The sequence below is a fragment of the Pinus tabuliformis genome, chromosome Q (genome assembly GCF_031772625.1).
Source record: "Pinus tabuliformis cultivar Carrire ecotype Pingquan chromosome Q, CPIR1, whole genome shotgun sequence".
In the NCBI taxonomy this organism is placed as follows: Eukaryota; Viridiplantae; Streptophyta; class Pinopsida; order Pinales; family Pinaceae; genus Pinus; species Pinus tabuliformis.
In genome coordinates, this window is record NC_142296.1 from 1,361,542,707 (window position 1) to 1,361,550,318 (window position 7,612).

A 7,612-nucleotide genomic window follows, 5' to 3' on the forward strand; every position below is an offset into this window, starting at 1 on the left:
AAATAACATCTATAGAAAATGCCATTAACACAGTAACATTTAGCTGGCAGCAAAATATAGCAACCGACTCCTAGTCATCTATAATGATTAAAGTAGGATTCCTTCCCGCGGAGTTATGTTCGTTGATTTTCTAGTGCTAATTTAGACAAGCACAATTTGCTGCACTAATAGTTACTTCCAATGATATACAATCTTACTTTAGCATATTTTAGAACATCATTCAGCAATTACACTGAAAATTTTGAACAGTAGATTCAACGAAAACAGAAAAATATCAGAGTAAAAGGACCATGCACAGTAGATCAAAAAATTTCACCTAGGAAACCCAAACTCAGGAGAAAACCCAACAATTTTGTTTAGGAGAAATTGTTCAATTCAGCAAAGTACAATCTGATATTTCAAGTCAAACTTGGTCAACCCAGACCAACAAACTATCACAGGTCAAACCTAGTCAAACGGACCTAAAATTTGACCTCCTGCAACTGCCCACAAATTCAGTCAACCCTGAGTCAAACAGGTTGAATTTCGGCCTCCTGCTGCTGCCCAGAAGCTGGGTCAACTGCCTCATAAATTCAGTCAAACTGCCTCAGATAAGATCAGTCAAACATATCAGAATTTTGGGCAAACTGAGGTCAAACAGACTACTCAGAATTCGGTCCAACAAATCAGGTCAACATTGGTCAACAGGCTCCAAAAACAGCTCAGTCAAACTTCAGAAGACTTCGGTCTTCTTCTCCTCCGCACATGTGAACAAAAAATAGATGTTTTTGATGATCCAAATTGATTGCCAAATGGAGGTTGAATGTGTATATATAGTAGTCAAAGGAATTGGGTTTTGACAAAGGGTCACACCCATTTGCATTGTGGGGCCAACCTGACTTTCTGGAGCCTACATAAGCTCATAAATAATAGTTTTCTTTCTTTTAATTGCGCTGACTTAAATACTGACCATAGCTACCAAAAACCAACACTGCCTCTTAACTAGCGAGGTATTCACATTGACTTTCTCAGATGTCCTATTTGCTGAACAATTTCTGCATCCCAAGAAAAAGACTGAATGAGCCTGTTATTTTTATGTATCCATCCACTTCATGTTCTATCCTAGAACCATGTGGAAAGCATCCAGCATCAGCATCATTCAAATAATCGAGTTACCCACTAGTCAAATATCCTTTGCAAATGGATCTAGTCACCCACTAACCAAATACCTTTCATCAATATGGTTAGGTACCCCCTGACCGGAGTAAACACAAGACTGGTTCTAGGTCACCAACTATCCAAGTCATCACCTGGAACCAGGTTAGTATCCCTGACCAATGGTGAAACCCTGGGCCAATTTACCATTCCCTCGTGTTGTCACGTGATACTTTGAATGGTAAAACGTGTTATGGGGCACTCACTCGACCCACTAGCCAAGTAAACCTTGGCAATATGGTTAGAACCTTCTGACTGAGGGAGCATTCTGAGCCCTGATGCTCTCTAGCCAATCTCCCTAGCCACATTACATGGCTCCTAATCAATACCCTTGACCTAGGGAGAATATCTTCAATTGATGCATCAACACTCCCTCTAACCGAGGGAAGCAATCTCAACCAATCCATGCTTGTACCTGAAGTAAACAAACTTCATCCTAGGACAGAGGCTTGTGAGAATGTCAGCAACCTGCTCATCCATATAAATGTATTGGAGCCTCACTGCTCCCTTCTGTACTATGTAGTGGTACTTGATCTCAATGTGTTTCGACTGGTCATCACATTCGTCTCCAGCACCTGATCAAACAATCTTGTGAGTAGATTTTGAAGTCGCACTGCTTCACAACTCATCAAACTAGCTGCAATATACTCAACCTTTGCAGTGTTGAGTGCAAAAAATATATGCTTCCTACTCATCTAGGATATCATAACGGAACCCAAACTAAAGCAACATCCCGATGTCTATGTTGCACGAAACTTCTAGGAACCCGACGTTTTGGGCCGTAGCCATACTTGAATCTCTGAAACTCGACTGAAACTTGACCATCATGTAATCATCTACGAGAGTTAATATAGACTTGGTTTTCCTTCTAAATTGTCATCTATGGGTCTTATTCCCTTTTTTCCTGCAAGATAATGTGTTGTTCACTTATTTATAAATTTCTTTATATATATCTATACATATATAACATTTCAACTGATGTTTTGGCCAATGTTTCCATTTTTGGGAGGTGACATTTCTAAATGTACTTATTTCGGAAACTCCAAAACGTCTCAATACTTCGTGCAACTTAGCCCGGTGTGCTCTTCTTGTCTTTTGCACTCTACTCAATCTGAATTTGTATATCCTGTAGTTGTACTTCATCATTTGAGACATATCTCAATCCATATCCAACTGCACCATGTTAGTACCTTAATACATGTTGTGTCGCATGCCTAGGCTCAACCATAAACTGACCAGCTTCCTTCATTGGATCCATCACCACAGCTGCTTTCCCATCACCCCGACTAGGTGCTTCCTCTGATAGTACACCAAATCCTGTTGTAGCAATCCTGACTACTCTCTCTACAACTACTTCTTCCTAGTCACTAAAGCATATCTGATGTTTGGCATGGTCCACTCATAGAAGGCATAATGCTCTTAGAGACCTCTCGTCTATGAGCATCTACTCTGACAATCTTGTAGTCCATCATCTAAAGGATCTCAATAGTACACTCCCTTGATGAAGGAAGTAATACATCAAATCTAGATACTTCATCTCGAACTCAGAGGTCAACTCATTCTAACATTGAAGCAAGGGCTTGATTGCTCCTTCTATCACAGAAGCAAATCCTCTTGCCACTACTTCTCCTTCCATCACATGAGTTCTTCATGCCCAAGGTCCATACAAAGCTTTCTTCAGTCTGCAGATATGAGACTCCTTCTCATGTACCTCAAATCCCTGAGGTTGTTCCATGTACACTTCTTCTTCATCAATTACTCCATTGAGGAAAGTGATCTTTACATCCATCTGATGTAACCTCCAATCCATAACAAAAGCAATAGAAATAATAGTTCTAATTAAAGTGTACTTGGCAACTGGAGCAAATATCTCTTCATAGTCCTCTCCCTCTTTCTGAGAGAAACCTCTCGCTTTGTACTTCTCTATGTTGGCATCTACTATATGCTTGATCTTGTAGATCCACTTGGAATTCACTACTGACGTCCCTTCAAGTCTCGTCATAATCATGATGGACTAATATTCCTCCATCATGGCATCCTTCCAAACTACCTAAATGTCTACTCCCTCTAAACTAGGAGCTATTCCGGTCATCTGGCACGAGTTCTAGATGTTTGTACAATTTCTCCCTCTCGAACACAAATCACTCTAGCTAAGTTCTTCTCGCTACTTCCATATACTGCAAGAGCCTTGGCAGCCTTCACGGTGTACCTGCAAACCTCACTAGGAGGCCATGGAAGAAACAATTATAACCAAGCAAAGGGATACAAAAACAAGAGGTTGACCAATAAAGTAATAATAATCAGGGAAGAAAGATGTGAAGCACTTATGATTTTAGAGAATTGTCAACTCCCTCTTAATCCTTGCCTTCTAATAGAAATCATTGAAATTCATATGCACTCTCATGAAGCTAGAAATGCCCATCGTCGTCCTCATCATCAGCTACTAATATATGTTATACTTTCCTTACCTTCTTTGCATGAATTGTATGAGCTAGTGGATTCTTCATCCTTATAAGATTCCCTTTCCCAAAACGTGAAACCCACAAATTTTTACGAGTTTGTACAATCTCGCTCGCTGTAGAATTTCTATAAATAGTTTGTATGCATGGTACTGTAGGTATATTTTTCATTTATTTAACTCGAAGAATGTGCACAATGGTCATTGCATGCCATGATAACGTTTCCCAATAACCATCACTGATTTATAACAACTCAGAGACACATATATAATGTTGATACAAGAGTAAATAACATAAGAGGTAGCTTGTATTGGGATATGAGAGAACACATATCACTGATATACATTCGCTAGAGCAATAGATAAATAATAAGATCATAAACACCAACAGTACACATAATAACCAGTGTTGTAGGTTGATACACAGTGAACAAATCTGAGCAAGAAATATATAAATAACAATGTTCTTCAGGAGTACGCTCCACCGAAGGATGACTAATATACCAATTGCTTGAAGAGGTGTCTACAAGACTGATCGCATCCCATATAAACAATAACTTGCCCCCTCTTAAATATGACATAAATCTGGCTCTTGAACTTGTTCTTTCAGCTAAAAAATCACTGATAAGACTATGGTGCTCAGAAAATAACACACAACCACTATGGAAAGGAGAATACACTTAGTATTTGACTATCTCCACAAGAAAGAAACTCGTCCCAACACCAGAGAAACACAGTGATTGTTGGGTCCCTATAATAGTAGTGATTACCCCATTACTATTGTAGTTATACCCCTTATTTATATTTTTGTGCCCCCATTACCCCCATATTGTTATTAATGTGCCCATAGAATCCCTCTATTGTTATTTTTGTGGCTTTATATTATTATTGTTAGGTCGGCTGGATTATATTGTGACTCCATAGACTCCTATATCTAGAAAGGAGGTTTTGTCATTTGTATCATCCAAGAATTGTTCATTTATATAATGTAAAGGAGGTTGCCCCCTCGAAGACGTTGAATTCTAAGGCGTGGATCTCTCTTTTCTATCTTTTTGTGAGATGGTTTCATAACATTTGGTATCAGAGCTTTGGATTCTAGGGTTTCGCTGCTCCAAACAGGTCATCGTGGAATTTTCGCTATAATTTTTTTTTTGTGACGTTTCAGAAGTCGCAAAAAAAACCCATTTGAGAAGAAATCGCGCTGAACCTTGGGTCCGAATTTCAGAGCTTTTCGCACGATATTTTCGGAGATATGATCTCAGGAAGTTGGTCTTTTTGCAGACTCCTGAATTACACTCAAAACAGGTGACTTGGGGAAAATCGTCATAACTTTCTTTCTGAGCATCGGATTGAAATTTCATAAGAAGGTACAGAAAGAGGATGGACTGTAGTTTTCTTTTATATATTTTTCAGAGTCAAAGGTTGAAACAGTGACACGTGGCACTTCATACAAGTTCGCTCTACTGAACTAGTCTATAATCAGGTCACTGCGGGAGATTGGACATAACTCTTTCTTGGAGAATCCAATTTGGTTCAGACTAGTGGCATTGGAAAGAGGACATAGAAGGCTACTACAGGTCACAATTTCAGAACTGGATGATTCGAAATTACAGAGATACATCAGATTCAATATCAGGCTTCTACAAAGTAAAAAAAGGTGTGTAGTTTTTATTTTTTATTTTTGCATAAGCTTGGTTTGAAGGAATTCAAAGGGCATAGTAAAGCATTATTATCGGTAACTGATGCCCCGAGGAAAGAAAATGCAAACACCTAGTAAGGAACCTGAAAGCTCTAGCATGACTCATGAAGAAGAGGAAGAAATGCTACATGATATATCAAAATTACAAGAACAAGTGCAACAAATGTCACGCTCACAAAAGCTAACAGATGCTAAGATAAATGGCGTGGAATCTAAGATAAAGGGCATGGAAGCTAAGATGGATGATCTGAAGACAGATTTGAGGACAAATTTGAAGACAGACATGGCAGATTTGAAGACAAATTTGACAAATTTTCTACAAGAAATACTTACTAATGGTGAAAAGGTTGTAAAGGAAGCTCATGATGTGAACAAAACAAATGTTAATCATGATTCCATAGACTCTAATGTTGGATCGAAGATCCACCATATTCCAAAAATCGATATGAGGAAGTTTGATGGCAAGGATCCCGCCACATGGATATTACAGATGGAGCGGTTCTTCGATCTCAATAATGTGCAAAACACACAAAAGGTACATATGGCAACTTTATATTTGGAACCAAATCAATTTGTATGGTATCAATGGCTTTGCTCTCGTAAACAATTTATCACTTGGGCAATTTTTACGGAAGAATTGATAGCACATTATGAGGATACAAAAAGCAACACTTTTTTTAGCCAATTGATAAGTCTCAAACAAAAGGGTTCAATAATGGAGCACATTGAGGAGTTCCAAAAATTGAACATAAGGGTAAAAGATATTCCAGAGCAGCATAGGATTGATGTGTTCATAGGCTCTTTAAAGGATAATATCCAACATGATGTTCGACTTTGGGAACCTGATTCATTAGAGAAGGCATTCAGGTTAGCAAGAAAAATGGAAAGCAAAATTATGGCAACCAGGAAGCATACCACTCACAACTATAAAGACGGAAGTGTTGTTGCCCCTAGTCTTCCACAACCTATAAGGTTGACACCACAACAATTGGAAGAAAAAAGAGAAAAAGGGCTTTGTTATAGTTGTGATAGCAAATACACTAAAGGTCATAAGTGTGCTGAGAAGAAATTATTCTACATAGATTGTGAAGAGGAAGAAGAAAAGGAGCAAGAAAGGTCAAAAGAAGAGGATATGTTCCAGGAACAAAGCCTAGATGAAGAACAAATAAATCCGACCATATCTTGTAATGCATTGGCGGGAATTACCACTCCTCAAACCATCAAGATAGAAGGACAAATCAAGAAGAAAAAGGTAATAGTGTTGATTGATTCAGGAAGCACCCACAATTTTATTCATTGTAGGGTAGCAAAAGAATTGAATTGCTTCCTATATCCAGCACCAGAGTGTCAAGTGATGATTGCAAATGGAGGAACAATAAATTGCTCTGGAAAGTGCCATAATATCAAGCTATCCATGGGAGAATATGTATTGACTAGCCCAATGCTTTCCATTCCAATGGGAGGTGCTGATGTTGTACTAGGAGTCCAATGGCTACAATCCTTGGGTACAATAGCTTTTAATTTTCAAGAACTTTTCATCAAATTTTCTGTGGAAGGAAAGGAAGTTGAATTAAGGGGTATTGCAGGGAAACCAGGAAAGATAATCAGCTCTAATGGTATGACAAAGCTTCTAAAAAAGGAGCAAAGGGTGTAATTGCACAATTATGTTCGCTAGATGTTTCCACATTAGAATCATCTATTTCTCCAGATCTCCAAAAAGTCCTGGACAATCATTCCAAGGTATTTGAGACTCCCAAAGGTCTCCCACCTATGCGTGATCATGATCATGCTATTCATCTGATTCCAGGAAGTGTTCCTCCAAACATCAGGCCGTACAGATATCCCTATGTCCAAAAAAGTGAAATTGAACGTATGGTTGCAGAAATGCTAGAGGCTGGTATAATTCAACCGAGTCAAAGTTCTTTCTCTGCTCCAGTAGTATTGGTGCACAAGAAGGATGGATCATGGCGCATGTGTCCAGATTATAGGGAGCTCAACAAGCTCACTATTAAAGATAAGTTCCCCATTCCTGTCATTGATGAATTACTGGATGAATTGCATGGATCAATTTACTTCACCAAGTTGGATCTTCGTTCAGGATATCATCAAATCAGAATGAAGATTGAAGACATTCCGAAAACGGCATTTAGAACTCATGAGGGTCATTATGAATTTTTGGTCATGCCTTTTGGCCTTACCAATGCACCTTCAACATTTCAAGGTTTGATGAATTCAATTTTCAAACCATTCCTTAGAAAATT